A 10,000-nucleotide genomic window follows, 5' to 3' on the forward strand; every position below is an offset into this window, starting at 1 on the left:
GCATTAAAACAAAAAGCAAGTCATTATAGATATTTAAACAAAAAGCAGGACAAATAGAATACAGGAATAAAAGTTACAGTGCAGTATACTGATAAACATAGCTCCTCTTAGAAAGCAGTGGCAAAAAGAAAAGTCTTCAGGCTTGTTTTAAAAGAACCAAGAGTTGCAGCAGACCTGCAGTTTTCTGGAAGTTTGTTCCAGATATGTGGAGCATAAACATGTACAGTATATGAGCAGACTGCACATGGCTAAAACATGCCTGCCCCAGGAACGCAGGTGGGCAAGTTGTGCTTTTCCTGCTCTTGCATATTATGCCGTTGCAGGAGTTTCCCCCAAAAGCAGGGGAGGAGATGCGCAAGGAGAGAGTGATTAGTACTCCGTATGTATGAATGTTACGTCTATTTTGTGGTGAAATGTCTCCTTTCAAAAGCAGGCGTAATACCGTTACTGTGTTTGAAATTCCGGAAGGAATGGCAGCAGTCATCTCGACAGTCAAATCAAATCAAACCAAACTTTATTTGTATAGCACATTTCATACACAGAGGCAGCATAATGTGCTTTACACATGTCCAGGAATTTACATCCAAACACCTTAAACCTTTGTCCTCAAGTCCCCTGCAAATCATAGTTTCAATCTCCCCCTTTGTAAATGTAAAACACCTCAACTGTCCCCCTTTGTAATTGTAAACTCCTCTGCCTCGCTCTGTTGTCCAAGTCAGAAAGGCCACACCTTGTCCTTCCTGCCCTGACTCAGACCTTTGTCTATATTTCAAAGCCATATTCAAAGTGAGTTTCATCCCACATTCCTTTCTTTCACTGTGTGATATCCGTCCCCTCACGATGACGCATAGACAACTCAGCCAATCAAATCCTAGAAAGATGTACCTTTGTTTGGACTGTACATAAGCCAGGGCAGAAGTGACTGACTTCACTTCTCTGACAAACCACCTTTGTTTGCGTTGTTCAGGAAGTCCTTGCGCAAGTATTTGATTTCATTCAATAAACCAGACTCAACCTTTTGAACGTATCTTGGTAAATCTTTGGACGAGACCAGTCTAAAATACTATCACAGTTTGGCGACGGGGATGGGATCACTGCCTGCGTTTGCTTCGGGATTCCAGTGGATAGGACTGATCGGCAGACGTGTCGGTCCATAGTGGGCGTTGGAAAATCAATTTTCTCTCTTGCGCTAGAGCGCAAGGAGAGATTATTTCCTCAGTTCTTCCACTGGATTCTTGAAGCTCACAGGTACGTTTAAACGAACCCTCTTATGGGTTGAGTTGTATTTGCCTTGATTTGGTTCAGCTTGTTGGTCTGGATTGTTTGAAAACAGAAAACCCCAGCGTGGGTATTGAGTAACTATCTAAGGAGATGTGAACAGCAATAGATTTTATATCGTATTGTCTTTTGACTTCGTCCTTGTTTCGTTACGAGGGTATCAGCTGTTCAAGTGAGAGTTTGGCACAGAACAGGTTTCCTTTTGGCCGGTCGCGGGAGAGTTTTAACCGCGAGCACGTTGAGAGAGTTTTGCTCAATGGAGATGTAGCTACAGCGCGTGATTGAGAGTTTTGCAATCCGCGTTTCTGGTAGAGATTTCCAGAGGGGCTGTACAATTTGGTAGGATCTAGACGGAAGGTTTAGCCTGGACCAAATTGCTAGTGCAGCCGAGAATGTTGTTGTAAACGTGGGCTTTTGTTTCATGTTTGTGTGTTAAGTCGTATATTAGTCGTTTTTGGTCGTTGGTTGGTCGTTCTTTGTTTGCGTTCCCGTGTGTCTGCTACGTTCTCTCTTGCATGTGCACGGGGGGGTTGTTCGTCTTATGTGTTCACTGTTTTGAGCCTCGGCTCTTGATTGTATGTTTGTTATGCGCGCCATGGATCCAGGTAAAGTATTGTTTTGTACACTTTAGACTGTTAAAATTCTGCTAGATTCCCAGTAGGCTAGCTAGCTGGTTGCCTAGGAGATAAGGAAAACTCTGCTATCGCGGTGTTCCGCCATTGAGCCAGAAGAGAACAAAGCACTTCGCTGACTGGGTGAGTACTAAACAAATTTAATGTGTCTTAATGTGTGCTTTACCGCCGTGAGGTTAACTCTAAGGTTTCCTTTCATTGCTGTTTTGGGTTTTTAGGCTGCGTCGTGATTATTATTTGTTTCTTTAAATTTCCCCGCGCTGCCGAAGACAACTTCCGGGTCATACATGCAACATTTTGGGATCACCACTAGGTGTCCCTGTAACACTAGTTATTAAGATATGCTAGAGGATGTAAAGAATTCTACTGCAAACGTCTAGCCTGATGTGATTGTTGCACTGAAGCATATTTCTGCGAGCGTTTGTGGCAGATTTCATTATGTGCTAAAGCATTTTCGATTTTCTTACATCCACATCTGACATTTTTAGTGTTAAATTCTAAGATTCGGGCTCAGCTAGAGGGTTAAGGGAAAAGCCTGTTAATTCTCTAGACTGGTCTGTTTTTAAGATTTGGGAGAGTAGAACGAGTTTTTTTTTTTAGGTCAGGAAGGAAAGATAAGGAGATTCAGCAAACAGTCTCTCCACCATTTCCCCAGCAGAATAACTGATTTAAAATTAGATTCCCCCCTCGACTTGTTGCGCCATTAGCCACGCCCCTTCTCTCTACGGGTTAAGCGCGCCCCTTTCTACGAGGTATTTGTCCGAACAGGTCCGGAAGGAAGAGCCTCCGATTTTGGGGTCGAGCGCCACCTGCTGGACTTCCCTTTAACAACCCATAAGGGTGATTTAAACTAACCAAGATAGAGAGATTTTTTTTGACAGGGTTTTGAATAGATGTTTGTTTCAGGAGTTTGTTTCAATAGTCAATGAATGGCCATAAGCTGTTCGTTTTATGCATTTCTACTGTATGAATTTCATTCATATAATGATGTGTTTTTTGAGGAGTTGGCATTAGGCCTTCTCCTCTGCTATTGAACCCAGTCTGTGTTTGAGTCTTATTTTTCAGGTGTTATGGACCCTGGGCGGCAGGTCTTTGAGGAGCCTGGATCATGCCTTCCTGGGGACATTGGAACCTGCTGTTGGTCTGTTTAACTGTTGTTTGTTTTGTCTCTCTTTCTGATATGTAGCTTAAGACATAAGGGTTGTGCATAATAGTGGGGGGAATAGATAAGGGTTGCTAGTGTCTTAATCTGAATGCAGCATCTCATAACCCAATTATATTTTTTTAAATGGTTATGTTAAATATCTCATGTTTATAGTTTGAGGCACATTCATCGGGCCTGAGTGTTTTTTCTGAGTGGTTTTTTACAGACAACTGTCGTTCCGGGAGTGATGGGTGAATGCCGAACCAGGAGACGGGCACAGACCGGAGGTGGAGATGGAGGGTACTGGCCTGTTTCCCTACAGATGGGCGATCTGGGGTGTCACCAACTCACTGTGAGCGACAGATAAGTATGAAACAGAGAAGAGACCATTTTTTCCGAAGCAGTGCCCAAATACTCTGTCCTCAAATGCAGAAGAGGGAGGGGTTAGATATACAAATTTTAGCTATACAAATGAAGCTTTGATGGAGTTTTTGATTAGTTAATTGTAAATGAAGCCAGTTCATTTTAGTGTCATTTTCTTTGACCCATATCTATTTTTATCCTGACTTCAGGAAATTTTTGCTTTCACCCTTAGGGGGTGTTGTTTTGTTGAGACGAGAATATGGTTATTTTATTTTCATAAAATCGCAAGAGAACTGCTAGGGCCAAATCCAATCGCCTTGATCATGACTGGGGACTGGGCGTGTTGAAGTCATTCTAACACTGCCCTTGATGTCACTATAGGCTACTGCAGACTGGCTCTAAATGACACTTGAACAGTCACCCTGTTTAAGTTCCTGACTGAATAACAACATTTTTTCCCCAAAGCAGGAGCTTGCGCTTAACCATGTTTCTGAGAATCTCCAACAGATTTTGAATAACCGTTCCTGACCAAAGAGGGGAACAGGGGGAACAGGGAGACCAGACCAGAGGACTCTCCTTTTGCTCTTCTGTTTTGTCTCTCTTTGTCTCTCTCATCTGTGGATCCACAGACGGAGCACTTCATCAGCCTGTACTGGGGGAGCGGGAGCGCCGAGAGTGAGGACCGCCATTTCCTGAGGCTAAGGAGGGGTTCCTGCATCACATCTCTCCTGGGGATTGGGTCCTGGTCCACGACCACAGACGAAGGAGCTGGAACTCGCCGAGGTGGCTCGGGCCGTACCAGGTTCTACTCACCACGCAGACAGCGATCTGAGAGGACTTCGTGGACCCATGCAAGCCATTGCCGACGGGTCCAAGCAGCAGAGGACGGTCCACCAGGGGATCGCAAACACCAGGAGATCAGAATGCAGCTGAACCAGAGGGCTCAGAGGCCAAAACCATGGGCCATCACACTGTCCTCTCCTCTGACAAGGAATCGGAGGAAAAATGACCTTGCTGGTCACCTCCTCACAAGATGCACCACACACGCACACACACCTGCACACACTAACATTGAACATAACTGATTTCAAGCAACGCAACATTGAAGTTGCGATCTAGAAGAGAAGACGCCTTGCATTCCCCAGATGACATTCTCCTCTGATGAGCAATCGGACTGCACCTCTAATCGCACACACTGGAACCTACATTAAACATTCAGAGACGCACACATGGAATCTATGTTCCATAGGACATCACATGCGATTATTCACAAGAGTGAATGAACTTTAAAATAATCTGAAAAATATCATATTTGTTTACAAGAGTTACAATGGTTGAAACATGAGTTGATAAATAAGTTTGGGTTTTTCCTCTAAATTGACCAAGAGGTTTTTTGCCCCTCTTACACTGGTAACCATTTTATCTTTTTTGCCTTGTAAAATCAAGTTTTTTGGTGAATGGTTGTCCACTCTTAGACTATAAATAGTATATAATCATGTCATCTTTTTTATCTTGTTTCCTGTCAAATTTCTGAAACAAGGGGTTTTGGTGCGTGATTTTGCACGTGGAAAGAAAATAATAAAAAAAAAAAAGAATTTTTTTTTTTTTTTTTGCTCCACCTAGTGGAGAGATTATTTCCTTTCCACATGTATAGCATAGCTGACTGTTTACACTGTGTTTGGATTTTATATTTTATTTTTGTGTGCCTGTTCAGGCACAAATGAGGGATTGTCCAGGAATTTACATCCAAACACCTTAAACCTTTGTCCTCAAGTCCCCTGCAAATCATAGTTTCAATCTCCCCCTTTGTAAATGTAAAACACCTCAACTGTCCCCCTTTGTAATTGTAAACTCCTCTGCCTCGCTCTGTTGTCCAAGTCAGAAAGGCCACACCTTGTCCTTCCTGCCCTGACTCAGACCTTTGTCTATATTTCAAAGCCATATTCAAAGTGAGTTTCATCCCACATTCCTTTCTTTCACTGTGTGATATCCGTCCCCTCACGATGACGCATAGACAACTCAGCCAATCAAATCCTAGAAAGATGTACCTTTGTTTGGACTGTACATAAGCCAGGGCAGAAGTGACTGACTTCACTTCTCTGACAAACCACCTTTGTTTGCGTTGTTCAGGAAGTCCTTGCGCAAGTATTTGATTTCATTCAATAAACCAGACTCAACCTTTTGAACGTATCTTGGTAAATCTTTGGACTAGACCAGTCTAAAATACTATCACACACACAATGGGCATAGTGAGCATAGGTCCCACCCCTACATATTCCAGAGGGAAGCAAAAAAACAGTTTCACCCAGGGGCCAGAAAAGTGAGCTGTAAAAATTCTTCCCTGACCCCTCTGAACGAGACGATCGAGCTCCTGGAGTATGTTTGTCTATTGGCTCCTCTACAAAGAACACTTCATTAGCATCATAAAACAATACCCACCAGCCGGCACACGACAACATGCCCTGTTCATTATGGACACACACCAACATAATGTATATATTAGGCAGAAAAGGGTGACTAGCTGGCAGGCTAGGTAGCTTTAGCTAACGTTAGCTGTGCACGCATGAGTAGCAAGCGTGCTAAATAGCAGTAGGCTATCTACTGTACAGATCGCAAAACTTACATTGCAATCCAACAGCTAACGCCATGTTCTCCAAGCAGTGTTCCTCTTGAAGACACAGGGAGGGTTAGGGTTAGGGTTAACCCTAACCCTAACCCAGGGAGGCCTGCTGGGAGGGGGACCCGCCTCGGTTCTGCTGGGAGGGGGATCCGCCTCGGTTCTGATCCAAATGGGTCTCAGATAGATTTCATATGTTGCAATGTTGAAATGATTCAAATGCAGTAAGTTACGATTATAACATGTTGACCGGCAACAAAACAGACACATTCACAATGTGGACGTGATCATCACATTAAACCACTAACAACAAATACACCCAGACTACAAATACAACCAGACTACAGATACACCCAGACTACAGATACACCCAGACTACAGATACACCCAGACTACAGATACACCCAGACTACAGATACACCCAGACTACAAATACACCCAGACTACAGATACACCCAGACTACAGATACACCCAGACTACACCCAGACTACAGATACACCCAGACTACAGTTACAACCAGACTACAGAAACACCCAGACTACAGATACACCCAGACTACACCCAGACTACAGATACACCCAGACTACAGATACACCCAGACTACAGATACACCCAGACTACAGATACACCCAGACTACAGATACAACCAGACTACAGATACACCCAGACTACAGATACAACCAGACTACAGATACACCCAGACTACAGATACACCCAGACTACATATACACCCAGACTACAGATACACCCAGACTACATATACACCCAGATACACCCAGACTACAGATACACCCAGACTACAGATACAACCAGACTACAGAAACACCCAGACTACAGATACACCCAGACTACAGATACACCCAGACTACAGATACAACCAGACTACAGATACACCCAGACTACAGACACACCCAGACTACAGATACACCCAGACTACAGACACACCCAGACTACAGATACACCCAGACTACAGATACACCCAGACTACAGATACACTAAAGATACACCCAGACTACAGATACACCCAGACTACAGATACACCCAGACTACAGATACACCCAGACTACAGATACACCCAGACTAAAGATACACCCAGACTACAGATACACCCAGACTACAGATACACCCAGACTAAAGATACACCCAGACTACAGATACACCCAGACTACAGATACACCCAGACTAAAGATACACCCAGACTACAGATACACCCAGACTACAGATACACCCAGACTACAGATACACCCAGACTACAGATACACCCAGACTACAGATACACCCAGACTAAAGATACACCCAGACTACAGATACACCCAGACTACAGATACACCCAGACTAAAGATACACCCAGACTACAGATACACCCAGACTACAGATGCACCCAGACTACAGATACACCCAGACTACAGATACACCACAGCAGTCCTCATCATTTAAAGCAGCCAATCACACAGAGGTAACCTGATGCTACTGTATGCTCCAAGAACTAGACTGCATAATGCACGTCGCTGTTTACTTTGTGCATATTATGGTCTGTGGGCGGTGTCATGTGCATATTATGGGCTGTGGGCGGGGTCATGTGCATATTATGGTCTGTGGGCGGTGTCATGTGCATATTATGGTCTGTGGGCGGGGTCATGTGCATATTATGGTCTGTGGGCGGGGTCATGTGCATATTATGGGCTGTGGGCGGGGTCATGAGCAGGTTTGGTTCATCCAGAGAGATGAAAAGCAAAGAGGCCCAGCGTGCACTTCCTGCCAAGGCGCTGTTTACACTGCACTCACTAACGTACATACATCTGCCCCAAAGAGCACACACACACACACACACACACACACACACACACACACACACACACACACACACACACACAGGACAGAACATCAATCAGCTGTTGTGGGCCAATCCCGCTTGTGACCCCAGCAGCGCAGGCTGATAAGCCCAGACGGCTGTGGAAACACATCTAAACACACAACACATCTAAACACACAACACATCTAAACACACAACACATCTAAACACACAACACATCTAAACACACAACACATCTAAACACATCTAAACACACAACACATCTAAACACACAACACATCTAAACACACAACACATCTAAACACACAACACATCTAAACACACAACACATCTAAACACATCTAAACACACAACACATCTAAACACACAACACATCTAAACACACAACACATCTAAACACATCTAAACACACAACACATCTAAACACATCTAAACACACCTAAACACATCTAAACACACCTAAACACATCTAAACACACAACACATCTAAACACATCTAAACACACCTAAACACATCTAAACACACCTAAACACATCTAAACACACAACACATCTAAACACACAACACATCTAAACACACAACACATCTAAACACATCTAAACACACAACACATCTAAACACACAACACATCTAAACACACAACACATCTAAACACATCTAAACACACAACACATCTAAACACATCTAAACACACAACACATCTAAACACACAACACATCTAAACACACCACATCTAAACACATCTAAACACACAACACATCTAAACACATCTAAACACACAACACATCTAAACACACAACACATCTAAACACACAACACATCTAATATAAACAACACATCTAAACACACAACACATCTAAACACACAACACATCTAAACACACAACACATCTAAACACACAACACATCTAAACACACAACACATCTAAACACACAACACATCTAAACACACAACACATCTAAACACACAACACATCTAAACACACAACACATCTAAACACACAACACATCTAAACACACAACACATCTAAACACACAACACATCTAATATAAACAACACATCTAAACACACAACACATCTAAACACACAACACATCTAAACACACAACACATCTAATATAAACAACACATCTAAACACACAACACATCTAAACACACAACACATCTAAACACACAACACATCTAATATAAACAACACATCTAAACACACAACACATCTAAACACACAACACATCTAAACACACAACACATCTAAACACACAACACATCTAAACACACAACACATCTAAACACACAACACATCTAAACACACAACACATCTAAACACACAACACATCTAAACACACAACACATCTAAACACACAACACATCTAAACACATCTAAACACACAACACATCTAAACACATCTAAACACACAACACAGTATAAAGGGAGAGAATGGAGAGAGAGAGACAGTACAGTATAAAGGGAGAGAATGGAGAGAGAGAGGAAGGTGAACATCCCTTGTTTGTGTCTGAATCTGAGCCAGAGCTCAGCCTGTCTGATAGAGCAGGTCTGGGTGTTACTGTATTGTACCTTCAAATGTGTCTCCCTGCTTATTATTCAATCTATAAATCATCTTACCTGTCAAAACACTGGGTCTGAGAGCTCACACATGCGCTGCACAGATTAGGAGATCTGAGCAGCGCCCGGCTCGAGGCATTCAATGTGTCTAATGTCACGCCCGTAACCACAGACGACCAGAACTAACCTGATCTATGAATGTATGGTTTAAGAGGAGATGATTACCTCAGGCTGTTTAATGTCATGAAAACAAAAAAAAACATCACACAAAACTATTTGTTCATCAAAGTAAAAGATAAAACTATTTTATCATATATTCAAACCTATTTTTCCTCTGGGGTCTAATGCTGCCATGCGAGGAAAGACCTGGGCAGCAGCTGCGTCCAGGGGGCTCAGAGACTGACTGACTGACTGACTGACTGACTGTACCCAAGAAAAAGATGAAGGATATTGTGCTTCCCCGCAGCTAAAGCTGAGGTTCATGAAATGAAGATTAAATCAGATCGACAGAAGCTATTCTGCCACCCATGTTGGGGGAATGGGGATCAAATTCGGTCAGGGTCAAAAAGAATGCACCCTTTTGCACTG

Source organism: Borostomias antarcticus (assembly GCF_949987555.1).
Source record: "Borostomias antarcticus genome assembly, chromosome: 5".
NCBI lineage: Eukaryota > Metazoa > Chordata > Actinopteri > Stomiiformes > Stomiidae > Borostomias > Borostomias antarcticus.